The following is an 18,529-nucleotide window of genomic DNA, read 5'->3' as shown; positions in this document are numbered from 1 at the left end:
CCTTAAAGGTATCAAATCCACCTAATCATTTTACAGTCAAAGAAAGTGAGGCAAAGAAAAGTTTAGTGATTTGTCCAGGATCACACAAGAAGGAACTAGTGCATATTTATTTTCCCAGAGAGCTTTCAAGTAAGGCCAAAATAAGTGATAATGCACAGGAGAAATGGGAAAGGAAGCTAATTTCTCAATGGATAAGTGGTTAAAAATAGGCACACATTTCTTCTTCAAGAGAATAATTATAAACTATTAAAAGCTACATAAAATATTCCTACAAATCTCTAATAATAAAGGAGATTCAAAACAAAAAAAACTTTGAAGTTTTATCTCATATTCAGAAAATTGGTAAAGATGATAAATGATAGGAATAGTCAGTGTTAGAGAGATTGTGGAAAAGCAATCATACTAATATATTTTAGGTGAATTCATGAATTGATCCCATCTTTCTTGAGACCAATTTAGACTTATGCTAAGAAAATGATTAAAATGTTTATTGCCTTTGAGAAACCACTATTAGGTATACTCCAAGGAAATGAAATATAGAACGGACATATATACCAAAATATTCAAAGCAGCACTTTTGTATAAGTAAGGAACTGGAAACAAAGTAGAAGTTTATCATTTGGGGAATGAATAAACTATGGTTAACTAATATATTGGAATATTACTATATCATAAGAAATTATGAATATGAAGAATTTAGAGAGTCATGTGAAGATAATATGATGCAAAGTGAAGTAAACATAACCAGGAAAAAATAGCCACAACTTCAACAAGTTAAGTAAAAAACAACAATAACAACCACACAATAAAAAATTTGATCCTAAAAAGAAGCTAAGAGAATATGACCATCCCTTTCTTTGTAGGCATGGAAGACTGTAGATATGGAACATTGTCTGTACTAAAGACTAAAATTTTCATTAGTTTTACTGAATTGTTTCATTTTCCTCTTTCTTTTTGTTTCTTAGGTATAAAAAACGGCCCTCAGGGTGAGGCAAAAGCCAGAGATATGCCAGGAAATAAAGAAAATATAAAAGTAAAATATATCAGTTATATTTTTAATGGGGAGAATAATAGTGGCCTTTAATGAGAAAATGAACTCAGTATTTAATTGTCCTTAATTGAAAATTGACATGAATAAGAGGCTAATAATTACTTGAATAAATAGTGATATTATAGAAAAAATTAAAGAAGAATAGCTAAAAGTGAAATGAGCAGAACCAGGAGATCATTATATACCCCAACAATGATACTGTTTGAGGATGTATTCTGATGGAAGTGGATCTCTTCGATAAAGAGAGCTAATTCAGTTTCAATTGATCAAAGATGGGCAGAAGCAGCTACACCCAAAGAAAGAACACTGGGAGATGAATATAAACTGCTTGCGTTTTTGTTTTTCTTCCCAGATTATTTATACCTTCTGAATTCAATTCTCCCTGTGCAACAAGAAAACTCTTCGGTTCTGCACACGTATATTGTATCCAGGGTATACTGTAACCTATTCAACATGTAAAGGATTGCTTGCCATCTGAAGGAGGGGGTGGAGGGAGGGAGGGGAAAAATCGGAACAAAAGTAAATGCAAGGGATAATGTTGTAAAAAATTACCCTGGCATGAGTTCTATCAATAAAAAGTTATTTAAAAAAAAAAAAAGAATAGCTAAAAACTCTTAGGCATCACTCACAGGTTTGCTATACTACTTTTAAAAAACATATCCAATGCTTTAAAAGGTCTTTTGTGTGGAACTAAGGTTCCTAGAATTATGTTCATCATAGAAAAGTTGTTGTTTAGTCACTTCATCACAACCCCATGGATCATACTGTCCATGGGATTTTCTTGGCAAAGATACTGGAATTGTTTTCCATTTCCTTGTCCAGTGGATTAAGGCGACAGAGGTTAAATTATTTGTCCAGTGTCATAAAGCTAGTAAATGTCTGAAGCTGAATTTGAACTCAGGTCTTTCTGACTTCAGGTCTCTATCCACTGAACCACCTAGCTACCTCAGAAGGGTAATGTGCCCAAGGTCTCACTTCCATGCTGCAGGCTAACAGCTCCAAAAACCATAGGAAAAAAAAAAATGATGACACAGACTATACATGAATGGAAGGCTGATTGAATAAGGATGTGTCATTCTCCAATTGATAAATGGTCAAAGGATATGAACAGACAATTCTCAGACGAAGAAATTGAAACTATTTATAGACATATGAAAATATGCTCCAAATCATTATTAATCAGAGAAATGCAAATTAAGACAACTCTGAGATACCACTACACACCTGTCAGATTGGCTAAAATGGCAGGGAAAGATAATGCGTAATGTTGGAGGGGATGTGGGAAAACAGGGACACTGATACATTGTTGGTGGAATTGTGAATACATCCAGCCATTCTGGAGAGCAATTTGGAACTATGCTCAAAAAGTTATCAAACTGTGCCTTAAGCAGTGTTTCTACTGGGCTTATCCCCCAAAGAGATACTAAAGAAAGGAAAGGGACCTGTATGTGCCAAAATGTTTGTGGCAGCCCTGTTTGTAGTGGCTAGAAGCTGGAAAATGAATAGATGCCCATCAATTGGAGAATGGTTGAGTAAATTGTGGTACATGAACGTTATAGAATATTATTGTTCTGTAAGAAATGACCAGCAGGATGAATACAGAGAGGACTGGTGAGACTTACATGAACTGATGCTGAGTGAAATGAGCAGAACCAGGAGATCATTATATACCTCAACAACGATACTGTTTGAGGATGTATTCTGATGAAAGTGGATCTCTTCGATAAAGAGAGCTAATTCAGTTTCAATTGATCAAAGATGGGCAGAAGCAGCTACACCCAAAGAAAGGACACTGGGAAATGAATATAAATTGCTTGCATTTTTGTTTTTCTTCCCAGGTTATTTATGCCTTCTGAATCCAATTCTTCCTGTGCAACAAGAGAACTGTTAGGTTCTGCACACATATATTGTATCTAGGATATACTGTAAGCTATTTAACATATATAGGACTGCTTGCCATCTGGGGGAGGGGGTGGAGAGAGGGAGGGGAAAAATCGGAACAGAAGTGAGTGCAAGGGATAATGTTGTAAAAAATTACCCTTGCTTGGGTTCTGTCAATAAAAAGTTATTTAAAAAAATTTTTTAGGGGACTTCCGGTTAAGATGGCGGAGAGGAGGCTCACAGTTGCATAAGCTCCGCGCTTTCTCTCACTATCCACTTCATTACAAGCCTCTGAATCAATGCTTGACTGAAAAAAAACCCACAAATAGTTACCAAGAGAAGCCATCCTTGAGATCCGCCAAGAAAGGTCTGTCTTTACTGGAGGGCTGGGGCGGTTTTAGATCGGGCGCAGGCGGCGGGCAGCGGCAGTGAGGGCACGGGAGCAGACTGGAGAGGGGGTGGGGAGTGATCGCAGCTGTCTCTGCGGGGAGAGCTTCGCTACAGGTTTGGAACCTGCAGCAAGTCAACAGCCCAGCAGAGAAGCTAAAAACACCTGGGCTGAAGAATACAACCCCAAACAGCTGGAGTCTCTCAGGACCTGGCCGCCCCCCCCTTCCCCCCCCTCAGTGACTCAGCACGCTCTGGGATCTCAGAGCGCAGGCGCAGCACAGTCCTGCTAGTGCCTCACGGCTGCCACCTGCAGTCTGTAGAGGAAGCTCGATAACACACCCAGCCCCCCCCCCCAAAGAAAGACTCCAGTTTTTTCTGTTTTTCTTTGGTAGTTTGTCTCTGATTAATAGACAGAATGAGCAAGAAGCTGAAGAGGACTTTAACCCTTGACAGCTTCTACACAGATAGAGAGCAGACTCTAAATCCTGAGGAGACTAAAAACAGGCAGTCCCCAGGTGAATCCCCAAAAGAGGAGATTGTCTGTTCCTCAGCACAGATGAACCTCATAGAAGTGATTAAAAAGGCTCTCACAAGGGAGCTAGAAGAAAAATGGGAAAAGAGCCTGGAGAAGTCAGTTAAAGAGAGAGTGGATAAAGAAGTAAAATCCTTGAAAAATAGGATTAGTGAACTGGAAACAGAAAACAGCTCTCTAAAAAACAAAATTGGCGAAATGGAAAAAAATTCCACAGAACAAAAGAACTCAATTGGACAATTAGAGAAAGATTTTTAAAAAGTGAGTGAAGAGAATACTTCACTGAAAATCAGAATTGAACAAGTGGAATTGAATGACTCGAGGAGACAAGAAGAATCAGTCAAGCAAATCCAAAAAAATCAAACAATGGAGAAAAATGTGAAATACCTTCTGGGAAAGACAACATACCTGGAAAACAGATCCAGGAGAGACAATCTGAGAATCATTGGACTCCCAGAAAAACATGATGAAAAAAAGAGCCTGGACACTGTCTTCCAGGAAATTATCAAAGAGAACTGCCCAGAAGTCATAGGAACAGAGGAAAAAATAAACATTGAAAGGATTCATCGATCACCCACTGAAAGGGATCCTAAAATCAAAACACCAAGGAATATAGTGGCCAAATGCCAGAACCCTCAGGTGAAAGAAAAAATATTGCAAGCGGCTAGAAAAACCCAATTCAAGTATCAAGGAGCCACAATAAGGATCACCCAGGATCTGGCAGCATCCACATTAAAAGATCGAAGGGCCTGGAATATGATATTCCGAAAGGCTAAGGAACTTGGTATGCAACCAAAAATAACTTACCCAGCGAGAATGAGCATCTTTTTCCAGGGAAGAAGATGGACATTCAACAAAGTAAGCGAATTTCATCTATTTCTGATGAAAAAACCAGAACTTAACAAAAAGTTTGATCTACAAATATAGAACTCAAGAGAAATCTAAAAAGGTAAAGATTAATCTTGGGAACTATATTTTGACTATATAGATGTATAAAGAATACATGTATACCTTGTTCTAGAAATTGATGTGGAAAGGACATTGTACCAGAAAAAGGGTAAAATGGGGGTAGTACATCTCATGAAGAGGCATAGGAAACCTATTATATCTGAGAGAAAGAATGGAGGGGGATGAATATAGTGGGTATCTTACTGCCTTCAGAATTGGCTTTAAGTGAAAAATCTTAAGACATATTCAATCTATGGTGAAACTTCTCCCATCTCATTGAAAAGTGAGAAGGGAAAAGTGGAAAGGGAAGGAATAAGCTAAGCGGAAGGGAATACGGGAACTGGGAGGGAAAGGGGTAAGATAGGGGGAGGAACTCTAAGGCGGGGGGAGGGACACTAAAAAGGGAGGGCTGTGAGAAGCAAGGGGTGCTCACAAGCTTAATACTTGGAAGGGGGGGAAAGGGGAAAGAAGGGAGGAAAGCATAAACCGGGGTTAACAAGATGGCAAGTAATACAGAATTGGTCATTCTAACCATAAACGTGAACGGGGTAAACTCCCCCATAAAGAGGAAGCGGTTAGCAGAATGGATTAAAAGCCAGAATCCTACAATATGTTGTTTACAGGAAACACACCTGAAGCGGGGAGATACATGCAGGTTAAAGGTAAAAGGTTGGAGCAAAATCTACTATGCTTCAGGTGAAGTCAAAAAAGCAGGGGTAGCCATCCTGATCTCAGATCAAGCTAAAGCAAAAATTGACCTAATTAAAAGAGATAAGGAAGGACACTATATCTTGCTAAAGGGTAGCATGGATAATGAAGCACTATCTATATTAAACATATATGCACCAAGTGGGGTAGCATCTAAATTCTTAAAAGAGAAACTAAGAGAGCTGCAAGAAGAAATAGACAGTAAAACTATAATAGTGGGAGATCTTAACCTTGCACTCTCAGAATTAGATAAATCAAACCAAAAAATAAATAAGAAAGAAGTCAAAGAGGTAAATAGAATACTAGAAAAGTTAGATATGATAGATCTCTGGAGAAAATGTAATGGAGACAGAAAGGAATACACTTTCTTTTCAGCAGTTCATGGAACCTATACAAAAATTGACCATATATTAGGACATAAAAACCTCAAACTCAAATGCAGTAAGGCAGAAATAATAAATGCATCCTTTTCAGACCACAATGCAATGAAAATTACATTCAACAAAAAAGCAGGGGGAAGTAGACCAAAAAATAATTGGAAACTAAATAATCTCATACTAAAGAATGATTGGGTGAAACAGCAAATCATAGACATAATTAATAACTTCACCCAAGAAAACGATAATAATGAGACATCATACCAAAATGTATGGGATGCAGCCAAAGCGGTAATAAGGGGAAATTTCATATCTCTAGAGGCCTATTTGTATAAAATAGAGAAAGAGAAGGTCAATGAATTGGGTTTGCAATTAAAAATGCTAGAAAAGGAACAAATTAAAAACCCCCAGTCAAACACTAAACTTGAAATTCTAAAAGTAAAAGGTGAGATCAATAAAATTGAAAGTAAAAAAACTATTGAATTGATTAATAAAACTAAGAGTTGGTTCTATGAAAAAACCAACAAAATAGACAAACCCTTAGTAAATCTGATTAAAAAAAGGAAAGAGGAAAATCAAATTGTTAGTCTTAAAAATGAAAAGGGAGAACTCACCACTAACGAAGAGGAAATTAGAGCAATAATTAGGAGTTACTTTGCCCAACTTTATGCCAATAAATTCGACAACTTAAATGAAATAGAAAAATACCTCCAAAAATACAGCTTGCCCAAACTAACAGAGGAAGAAGTAAATATCCTAAACAGTCCCATCTCAGAAAAAGAAATAGAACAAACTATCAATCAACTCCCTAAGAAAAAATCCCCAGGACCAGATGGATATACATGTGAATTCTACCAAACATTTAAAGAACAATTAACTCCAATGTTATATAAACTATTTGAAAAAATAGGGATTGAAGGAGTCCTACCAAACTCCTTTTATGACACAGATATGGTACTGATACCTAAACCAGGTAGGCTGAAAACAGAGAAAGAAAATTATAGACCAATCTCCCTAATGAATATTGATGCTAAAATCTTAAATAAAATATTAGCAAAAAGATTACAGAAAATTGTCACCAGGATAATACACTATGACCAAGTAGGATTTATACCAGGAATGCAGGGCTGGTTCAATATTAGGAAAACTATTAGCATAATTGACTATATCAATAACCAAACAAACAAAAACCACATGATCATCTCAATAGATGCAGAAAAAGCATTTGATAAAATCCAACATCCATTCCTAATAAAAACACTTGAGAGCATAGGAATAAATGGACTTTTCCTTAAAATAGTCAGGAGCATATATTTAAAACCATCAGTAAGCATCATATGCAATGGGGAAAAACTGGAACCTTTCCCAGTAAGATCTGGAGTGAAGCAAGGTTGCCCACTATCACCATTATTATTTAATATCGTATTAGAAACACTAGCCTCGGCAATAAGAGTCGAGAAAGATATAAAAGGAATTAGAGTAGGCAATGAGGAAACCAAACTATCACTCTTTGCAGATGATATGATGGTATACCTAGAGAACCCCAGAGATTCTACCAAAAAGCTATTGGAAATAATTCATAATTTTAGCAAAGTAGCTGGCTACAAAATAAATCCCCATAAATCCTCAGCATTTTTATACATCACCAACAAAACCCAACAGCAAGAGATACAAAGAGAAATTCCATTCAGAATAACTGTTGATACCATAAAATATTTGGGAATCTATCTACCAAAGGAAAGTCAGGAATTATATGAGCAAAATTATAAAAAAGTTTCCACACAAATAAAGTCAGACTTAAATAATTGGAAAAATATTAAGTGCTCTTGGATCGGCCGAGCGAACATAATAAAGATGACAATACTCCCTAAACTAATCTATTTATTTAGTGCTATACCAATCAGACTTCCAAGAAAATATTTTATTGATCTAGAAAAAATAACAACAAAATTCATATGGAACAATAAAAAGTCGAGAATCTCAAGGGAATTAATGAAAAAAAAATCAAATGAAGGTGGCCTAGCTGTACCTGATCTAAAATTATATTATAAAGCAGCAGTCACCAAAACCATTTGGTATTGGCTAAGAAATAGATTAGTGGATCAGTGGAAAAGGCTAGGCTCACAAGACAGAATAGTCAATTATAGCAATCTAGTGTTTGACAAACCCAAAGCCCCTAACTTCTGGGAAAAGAATTCATTATTTGATAAAAACTGCTGGGATAATTGGAAATTAGTATGGCAGAAATTAGGCATGGACCCACACTTAACACCATATACCAAGATAAGATCAAAATGGGTCTATGACCTAGGCATAAAGAACGAGACTATAAATAAATTAGAGGAACATAGAATAGTTTATCTCTCAGACTTGTGGAGGAGAAAGAAATTTGTGACCAAAGATGAACTAGAGACCATTACTGATCACAGAATAGAAAATTTCGATTACATCAAATTAAAAAGCTTTTGTACAAATAAAACTAATGCAAACAAGATTAGAAGGGAAGCAACAAACTGGGAAAACATTTTCACAGTTAAAGGTTCTGATAAAGGCCTCATTTCCAAAATATATAGAGAACTGACTCAAATTTATAAGAAATCAAGCCATTCTCCAATTGATAAATGGTCAAAGGATATGAACAGACAATTTTCAGAGGATGAGATTGAAACTATTACCACTCATATGAAAGAGTGTTCCAAATCATTATTGATCAGAGAAATGCAAATTAAGACAACTCTGAGATACCACTACACACCTGTCAGATTGGCTAAGATGACAGGAAAAAATAATGATGAATGTTGGAGGGGATGCGGGAAAACTGGGACACTAATGCATTGTTGATGGAGTTGTGAACGAATCCAACCATTCTGGAGAGCAATCTGGAATTACGCCCAAAAAATTATCAAATTGTGCATACCCTTTGATCCAGCAGTGTTTCTATTGGGCTTATATCCCAAAGAAATACTAAAGAAGGGAAAGGGACCTGTATGTGCCAAAATGTTTGTAGCAGCCCTGTTTGTAGTGGCTAGAAACTGGAAAATGAATGGATGCCCATCAATTGGAGAATGGCTGGGTAAATTGTGGTATATGAATGTTATGGAATATTATTGTTCTGTAAGAAATGACCAGCAGGATGAATACAGAGAGGACTGGCGAGACTTACATGAACTGATGCTAAGTGAAATGAGCAGAACCAGGAGATCATTATACACTTCGACAACGATATTGTATGAGGACATATTTTGATGGAAGTGGATTTCTTTGACAAAGAGACCTGAGTTTCAATTGATAAATGACAGACAAAAGCAGCTACACCCAAAAAAAGAACACTGGGAAACGAATGTAAATTATCTGCATTTTTGTTTTTCTTCCCGGATTATTTATACCTTCTGAATCCAATTCTCCCTACGCAACAAGAGAACTGTTTGGTTCTGCAAACATATATTGTATCTAGGATATACTGCAACATATCCAACATATAAAGGACTGCTTGCCATCTAGGGGAGGGGGTGGAGGGAGGGAGGGGGAAAAAAATCGGAACAGAAACGAGTGTCAATATAATGTAATTATTAAATAAAAAAAAAAGAAAAAAAAATTTTTTAAATGAATAAGGATGTGCCTAGGTACTTGGCATAGAGTTTGTCTATCCTACTTCCTCTCTAGCTCTGAATTGTATAGAATGCATTTTTATTTCAAATGGGTCTCAGAAGGAACCATATCGCCTTTGATTATTTGTTTTGATACAAAAGTTTGATTTAAGTCATTTCTTCCTAAATAATTGACGTCCTATTTGGGAGCTAATTTAGTAATCAGGAAAGAATGTAAATGAAGCAATTTTGCCTCAATAATATTTTTATATAACTATAACAGTCACTTCAGCCATGTTAATAACTGGATTATGTCCCAGATCATATGTTAGTCAAAAACAAATCATTTCCTGATATCTTGAAGAAACTGGAGCATGAACTATGGAAAAACAAATCTCTAATCGAAAAAATAGAGAATTGTGGCAAAAACGGGTCTCTATTAAACTCTCTAATAGAGAAAAGTCTCTATTAAGCAAGAAGAAACTGAAAATTTTCATGAAGAACTAAAGAAATATTTGAAAAGCATACACCTACTAGTTTGGCTTGAAACTTAGCTTTTTAAACAATAAAATTCAAAACTAGGTCTGGGAAGGTGACTTCTTGGCCTGATTATATCTGTATAATCCTTCAGATGCAATTAGAAGGAGAACTTTTAATGCATCTACAATTGGTAGAAGCATCTTCATCCTATTAGGTTAACCACACACTGAACTATATTGGGAGCCAGGAGAGAATTGTTTTTGTGATATTCGAGTAGCACAATATGTGATTTTTATCTGGAGTAGACTGCTGAGAATTAGAGGGAGTTAGTCATCTTATTCAATGTGTTTTTTTAAACAGTCATAAAGTTATGAAAGCCTGACTCAACAATTTTAATGTTGCAATATGTCACCTAGCTGTCTTTTTACTTAAAATTATATGATTTAGAAGATGAACTTAAAAAAAAAACCCAACAACAAGAAGACTGGAACAGAAAAAGAAAGATTCAGACAAAGCAAGAGAGAAGCATAAGATAAAAGAACTTTTAAGGATCTAAGTTTAACCATTCTGGCTGTAATTTTATACAGCTTCTCTTAAGTGACACATTGCAATTCCATGTTTATCCTCTCACGGATTTATACACCATAATTGCCTAGTCAAATGATGATATTTTTAAAAACTACCAATGCTGTGAATTTGACTTAAATTCCAATGTGTTGTTAAACATTGGAATGGGTCATTCAGGGAGGTTTGTAGAATATCACATTGGAGGGCTTTAAGAGCAGAATAGAATTTGATCTGTCTTGGATGGGGTGGGAGTATATGGTTTAAGCATTTACTTTTTCAGTATCTTCCTGATGTTACTCATTACAAGTACTATGCACATAGCTCATTGTGTTTCATCATAATGAGTTTGTGCCATGCCAGGTAAGTATGAACTCTGAAAGGAATCCTGGACTTGGAGACAGGGGAATTGGAAGAGGGTAGAGGGAAAGAGCAGACTGTGTTTGAAATTCTATCCATTATACTGGTTACATGAATTTAGGCTTTCCCTGTCTGGCTCACAATTGCTTCATCTATAAAATGAAGAGGTGAGACTAAAGATTCCCTTTCCTCTAAACTCTATGTTCAATGAATCAGTCAATAAGCATTTATTAATTCACTCTATATTAGGTATTGAGGATACAAAGTTCAAATGGAACAATCAGTCCTTACCCTCAAGATCACATGTATAACTAGATACACAGTATATACAAAATAAACACAATGTAAATTTTTAGGGGAAGGAATGGGTTATGTGAAAAGTCTTATGATCCTATTAACATTCTCTATCCTACAGAATCATAAGGAAATTGCTTTGCAAACCTTACAGAGCTAGATAAATGTAAGCTGCAATCCTTGAAATATTTTCTCAGCAAAGATGAAGGATTTAAACTGATCTATTTATGTCCATTGGTTTTCCCTTGTCACCAAAGGCATGCATTTACAAACCAGCTGGCCAGAATTAGGGAATACAATCTGTGGCTGGAGAACAGAACTAAGCTATCAGGCTCAGAACCTAAATGACCTCATAAAGCATCTACCAGCCATACTTTTATACAACCTCATTTCAATCATTTAAAAGATCTGTGATTAAGAATGTGTCTTCCCTCCAATGACTAGAAAAGATTGCAATCCATTTAACCCTTTAATTATTAGTATATCTGACCAAAAATATCAGCGTGAAATGGCCCTCTCTAAACATAGCTGAGCTAGTACCCAGACATGCTTTATCCTTGAGTCTGTCTTTTCAGCTAGAGTTTATGTTCCATAGTGTATAGATTCACTTCCATAAGGTACCACTATGAGCAGCTAGGTTGGCACAGAAGATAGAGCTTATCTTCATGAATTCAAACCCAGCCTTAGACAATTATTAACTAGGTGATCTTGGACAAGTCACTTAACCCTGATTGCCCAGTTTCTCATGTACAACATGAACTGGAGAAAGAAATGGCAAACCATCCCAGTAACTTTGCCAAGAAAACCCCAAAGGCAGTCACCAAGAACAGTACACAAATGAACAATCCAATAAAAACCTACCATAGTGTAAAGGATATAAATTACTAGATAAGTATTCAACAAAGCTGAACTTTTATCCTTTGAGGCCCAATGACAGTAACTGAGTGGAACCAACAATATTACTAGTAATTAAGAACCTTTTACAATCATTAATCAAGGTTTGGAAGAAACCTCAGAAGTCAACTGGTATAATCCTTTCACTTTTGCTGAGGAAACTGAGGACAAAGTCCATATAGGCTTTGTGTCAAAAATAGTATTTAAATCTAATTCCTAAGTAGCAAAAAAAAAAAAAAATTAAATTAAATTAATTAGCATTTAGATTAAATTAAATAGCATATCATATATTTAGAAGTGTTCAGTAGATATCACTTGAATGACAAGGACTAAAATGTTACATTCAGTTGTGAGACAAAGAAAGAAACAAAAAATTGAGATAATATGCATAGTATTAGAAGTCTATTAAATAAGAGAAAGAAAATGATTAAAAAAAAAACTGATGATTGTGATAGGTCCAATCAAAAGTAATGATTTTCCTTGTAATAAAAATCTTATTTCATTTGCTAATCCTTTGTTCTATACAATAATCAAATCTAAGAGTTGGAACTTAAGGCTTTCAAGATCATTGTCCAACTTTTCAGGTTTTACAGAACAAGTAAACATAGGACTTTGGAGATGAAGTGATTTGTCTCTGGTTGAATTTTGCACTCTCCTTTGGTCAAGCAATACTTCATCAGTCAGTTTTGCCAGCCAAAGTGGAAATGTGATCTTCATGGGCCTCTAAATATCTTCCAGACTGATGCTAAATGGGGCAGACTTGGCACAAGCTTCCTTCCTTTCCCAGGAAATTCACACTGAACAGTTAATTGTGTTAAAATGCTCTCTATTTAACTTCCGTCTCTACTAACAAGCAAAACCTCACCATTTCCATTTGTTGTCTCAGTCCCAGACCAGGGTTTCTTTTTCTGATTTGATTTTCCTAAGGCCTTCTCATCCTTTTCATGCTTCTTCTCATCACAGTGTAAGTCTATGAAAAATTAAAAGCTCTGGTTCAGCAGGGAAGCCAGATCTTTTTAAAAGAATGTTCTCATTGACTCAACTCCAGGACATGCATCTCCAAGCAGTATTGCCTCAGACAGGAACAGTGAGTTACAGTCATCTCCCTAGACACTCCAATTCCCATGGGGTCACAGCAATAACATTTTGGTTTCTTTATCATGCCATGGTAAGTTCCTTCATATAAGAACAAATTATGGAAGGAAGAATAAATGACCCCTTGGTAATAGAATCCACTGTTATAATGTGCACATTCTTTGGATACCCAAAAGGTACATAAAAGGAAGAACAAGGTTCAAAACATATGAATAAAAGTAAATTTGCAGTTACTAGAAGAAACACTTGTGATATATGAGTAAATTATTTGCTTTACATAGAAAAGCATAAAACATCACAGTAAATTTCAATAAGCAATCAACATCTCTTCTTTCTATGTTTCTGTATATCCCTCTTTCTCCTCTTTCACCCCTCTCCTTTTCTCTAAATATATATAGATATAAATATACATATTAATATATAGAAATACACATATACATATATGTATTATGTTTTCTTTTATTGTTCTTTTATAAACTATATATATGTAAATATGTGTTACCAGCAAAGAAAGGGACTAAGAAAGGGATGTGGTGGTTTGGATACAATTCAAGAAGCAATGGACTGTGTCTCCACATGAATCCAATAGTCATTTAATTCAATCAACAAAGATTTAAATATCTTCTATATGCTAAGCATTTGGAGGTTGAGGGTACCAAATTTAACTCTAAATAGTTCTGGCTCTCTAAGAATACATTCCATTGGAGCAGAGAAGACAATGAAAACATACATGGATAAATAAATACAAAGTACATATAAAGTAATTTCAGTTACAGTTGGTTGGAAAGAACAAAAAAAAAAAAATTCAATACATCATGATGACTGGGAAAGGGCTCCATCTGACAAATAGCCAATTCAGCTTATACTAATTCAACATTAATTGGTTATTTTGGCATTGTAAAGAAAAATCCCTAATACAAGAAGGAATGGGGCTATTTTGAATATAGTTGTTCCATGGAAAATGAGAAGTATAGAATTCAATTGGATTAACCCTTAGGTCAAAACTAGAATTAAAAATGTATTTTAATCCTCTCCACAGATCTCCATCTTTCTTTCCCTCCCCTTGTGCTTACAACTGATTTCCCTGGAGAGCAATGTACTCTTCTCCAAGTGTGGCTGGATTGCTGACATTTGGCTGGATCAGTACATATGGATATTGTCCTATCAGGAAACCTGTTCTTCACCTTTTCATAAAACAAGGCAAAGGAATGGAAGGGCCAACAGCAGAATACACATATGATGATGAAAATCTGGGGAAATAATTACTGGGGGAGGGCAAGCTAAAAGATCTTCTAGAAATGAGAGAGAGAGAGAGAGAGAGAGAGAGAGAGAGAGAGAGAGACAGAGAGAGAGAGAGAGAGAGACAGAGAGAGAGAGAGAGAGAGAGAGAGAGAGAGAGAGAGAGAGAGAGAGAGAGAGAGAGAGGAGAGAGAGAGAGAGAGAGAGAGAGAGAGACAGAGAGAGAGAGGAGAGAGAGAGAGAGACAGAGAGAGAGACAGAGACAGAGACAGAGACAGAGAGAGAGAGAGAGAGAGAGAGAAGAGAGAGAGAAGAAGGAGGAGGAGGAGGAGGAGGAGGAGAACAACAACAACAACAACAACAAGAGAAGGAAGAGGAGGAAAAGGAGGAGGACGAAAAGGAGAAGAAGGAGAAGGAGGAAGAAGTGAAGGAGGAAGAGGAGGAAGAGGAAGAAGAGGAAGAGGAGGAAGAGGAGGAGGAGGAGGAGGAAGAGGAGGAGGAGGAGGAGGAGAAAAAAGAGAAAAAAAAGAAAAATATATATATAAGAAATAATCATAACTATCTGAAATGCCTAAGATCCTCAGTTTTGGTACTTGGCAACTCTCATCAAGTAGAACAAGGCTGATAGAGTTTAAATTTAGCCCACTTTAGATTTGTCTCCTCTTCTGAGCGAATACAATGTATCATACTCACGAGTCAGTCTTGAAAACATAAACATATACCAGCTTCCAAATTGGTTTGCCAGCACACCTCCCACCCCCACTTCTCTGAAGTTTTACAAGTCTCAAAGTGTTATCTACAATCTTTTCTGGGTGGGACCACAAAATAACTGCTTCCTTCAGGTGATAAGTGACTATGCATTTTGCAAAAGTCTAAGCAATGTGCCAATATGAGCTAAAGGCTTTAAGAGCAACTTAGTGATGATGATAAAACCTTCCTGAATCAATACAATAAGATCAGAACTAAAAGTCCTTCTCTCCCAAAACCTATAGCAGAGCTTCTTCCTAGATAGATTTAGAGAACACTGACTTGGAGGGGGAAGAAACAGTCTCATTGTTAACTTTATTTGTTGTTAGGACTAGGTTGGCCAGAGACAGACCATTTTGTATTCATTTCCCAAAGTTTTCATGTGCCTTAATTGCACCGCAGTAAAAGGATTAATTGCTCACAAACTCAGTATGAACTAATGATATGATATGACTACTTAAAAAACTAATGAAATCTTAGGCCTTAATTAAAAAAAAAATGCGTGGTCCAGATTAGGGTAAGCAAGAGTCACACAAGGTTACAATGTCCACACACTACATCTGGAATAGTAGATTCAATTCTAACTTATGGACATTGATGAACTGAGGCATATTCCTACAAGAGGGACAATGATGGTGAAGGATCTAAAAAGCACCTCATACAATCAATTACTAAATAAATAACTCTTAAGTACTTACTATATCCCCGGTCACCATGCTCAGCACTGACAATGCAAAAAGTCAAAAGAAAATCCTTACCCTCAAGAAACTTACAATCCAATAAGAGAAATGACATGCACACAAATATATACAATGCAAGCTACATAGAAAATTAATAAAAATGTGCCAGGGCAGCTAAGTGATGCAGGGGATAGAATCAGAAAGACCTGAGTTTTATTCTTATCTCAAACACTTACTCGTTGTGTGACCCTGGGAAAGTGACTTAACCTGCTTTGCCTCAGCTCCTTCATTTATAAAATGAACTAGAGAAAGAAATGGCAAACCACTCTAATAGAAAACCCCAAAGGAATAGCAAAAAGTTGATCATGACCAAAAATGTACCAGGCACTGTATTGAGAACTTTACAAATATTATCTTAATTGATCCTCACAACTCTGGGAGGTAGATTTTTTGTTGTCCCCATTTTACAGTTGAGGAAACTGAGGCAGGAAGAAGTTAAATAATAATGACAATAATATGATGATGAAAACTCTATTAAGCACTTTGCAATTATTATTTCATTTTATCCTCACAACAATCCTGGGAGGTAAGTGCTATTATTAAACCCATTTTCCAGATTAAAAAGCTAGAATAAACAGAGGCCAAGTGACTTTCCCAGGAAAACAGATAAGGCTAAATGTCAATTCAAATGTTCCTGACTCCAGGCCCAGAGCTATCCATGGTCTAGCTATCTGCTAGCTTTCTACTTTTAGAGTAGATTTTCAGTATTTGGGAAATGGAGAAAGTAGATGACTTTTAAGTTATTTCCAACTCTAGGATTTTAAAATCCCAAAAGAATTAAACAGAAATATTACTAGTTTTGCAAAACACTAAATGTCTTTAAACTCTAAATGAAAAGTTACTCTTGGGTTTTCACTTTTTTGCTTCATTTTGTTATAATATATATTTTTAAATGAGATAGTGGTTTCTGTAATTATTAGAAATTGAAAACAAGTTAGACCTTTCTCAAGTGCCTTTTTAAATGAGGGCAGTTATAGTGTTTTTCTCTCTTCATATTAGAAGAGTTTTATTTTTTCCTAAAGACTCAGAAATTTAAAGCAAGAAATATCCCCGGGGGAAAAAAAAGTCACAATAATTGCTTCCCCCACCCCCATAATGAAATTTAGCTGATTTTGTCTTTAGGTTCATATGGAAAGGCAAACCATTGGAGTGCACTAGGAATGGGGCCTATCAGGATCTGAAGCCAAGGGTCTCTTGTAGTACAGGATGAGCCTTCTTGAATTGGAAGCAGACAGACTGAATGAACCCTTGAGTCCTCAGGGAAGGGCAGAAAGCATCAGAGGAGGGCTCCAAACCTTCTACTACTCAGCCAATGGAGACTAAGAGTGTTGATCTGATTGATCAGACACAAGAAATACCAGTTAATACCAGAAAATAGTGGAAGAGAAACAATAAAAGGATTGTATACAAAATATAACTATAGAATACTATGATTATCTGAGTAAAGAAAGTTCTTGTTATCTCTTTCCTAATGCTGATGACATACAAATCTTAGGGGTTGGGGTGAGGAGAGGGGAGCAGAAGAGGAATCAATGGATGACTTTACTCCTATGAATGTCCTTAATGTTAGCCATATTGGTAGAAACAAATTATTCTAAGAACTGAATTATTTAATTATATTCCTCAAAAATACATCAATATGACAGTCTACCTCAATAATTAAATACAAATGACCCACATGTCTTAATACCAGATGTTCATTAATAATATAGCAATGAGACACAATCTGGTAATCATTTTTATCAGAAAACAATTTAGAAGTGACACTTTTATTTTAATATCAAACCATTCTCCAAGCTGGGACCAGACACCAATTGCTTCCTGATTGTTGGTGTTCTTCCAACTATAGCCATGTTTATTGATTGGAAAAAATAAACAAATTAGGAAACATGTTATTGAAACAAAACACCACAATAAGCTACATTAGAAAAGAACTATCCATTTCTAAGGATATTGTCCCTAAAAACCTGAGTTGGTTCAATGTCATATACATTTGATTTTCTCCATTGATCTATGCTTTAATATTAGGATAACCCTATCTTTGTTTCAGAGTTCCTTATAAAAAAGAATACTCATTGAGTCAGTAAAAATGAACAAAAGAAATAGCTATCCCTCAAGACCACATTGTATTTGACAATATGGGAAAACAGCATAAAATAAAACCATTTGGGGAGTTTAACTTTCCTGGACAAGTTCTGTGAAGAAAATAAATGCTCTCAAATCAATTCATCAAAGTTGGTGTGACCAAAGATGACAGTGAACAACTTTAGTAAGTACCAGTGAAAATGAAAGGATAAAGAGGCAGAGACAGTACAAAAGCAGCTCAATGTCAGTGTGATGATTTGCTCCAAGCCCCAGATGTCCTTGCCTAGGCAATAATTCATTGGGAATGGTGTCCAGGGAAGTATTTACTATGACTCAAATTCTGGGCATCAGAGAATTTGATATAACATTTAGGAATGGGACAGTATGTAATCAGTTCTAAAACAAGTACAATGGAGAAAACCCAAGGTTTCAGAGCTTGGATAAAATCTATATATTTGGATTAATAATAAAATGGTATTGTTGTACATACTTCATATTATAATCTAACTAAAAGAAATCTTCAATGGTTTTGAGAATGTAGTAATCCAAATGGAAAA

The sequence above is a fragment of the Antechinus flavipes genome, chromosome 1, assembly GCF_016432865.1.
Source record: "Antechinus flavipes isolate AdamAnt ecotype Samford, QLD, Australia chromosome 1, AdamAnt_v2, whole genome shotgun sequence".
Classification (NCBI taxonomy): domain Eukaryota; kingdom Metazoa; phylum Chordata; class Mammalia; order Dasyuromorphia; family Dasyuridae; genus Antechinus; species Antechinus flavipes.
Note: the sequence above shows the minus strand (reverse complement) of the source record.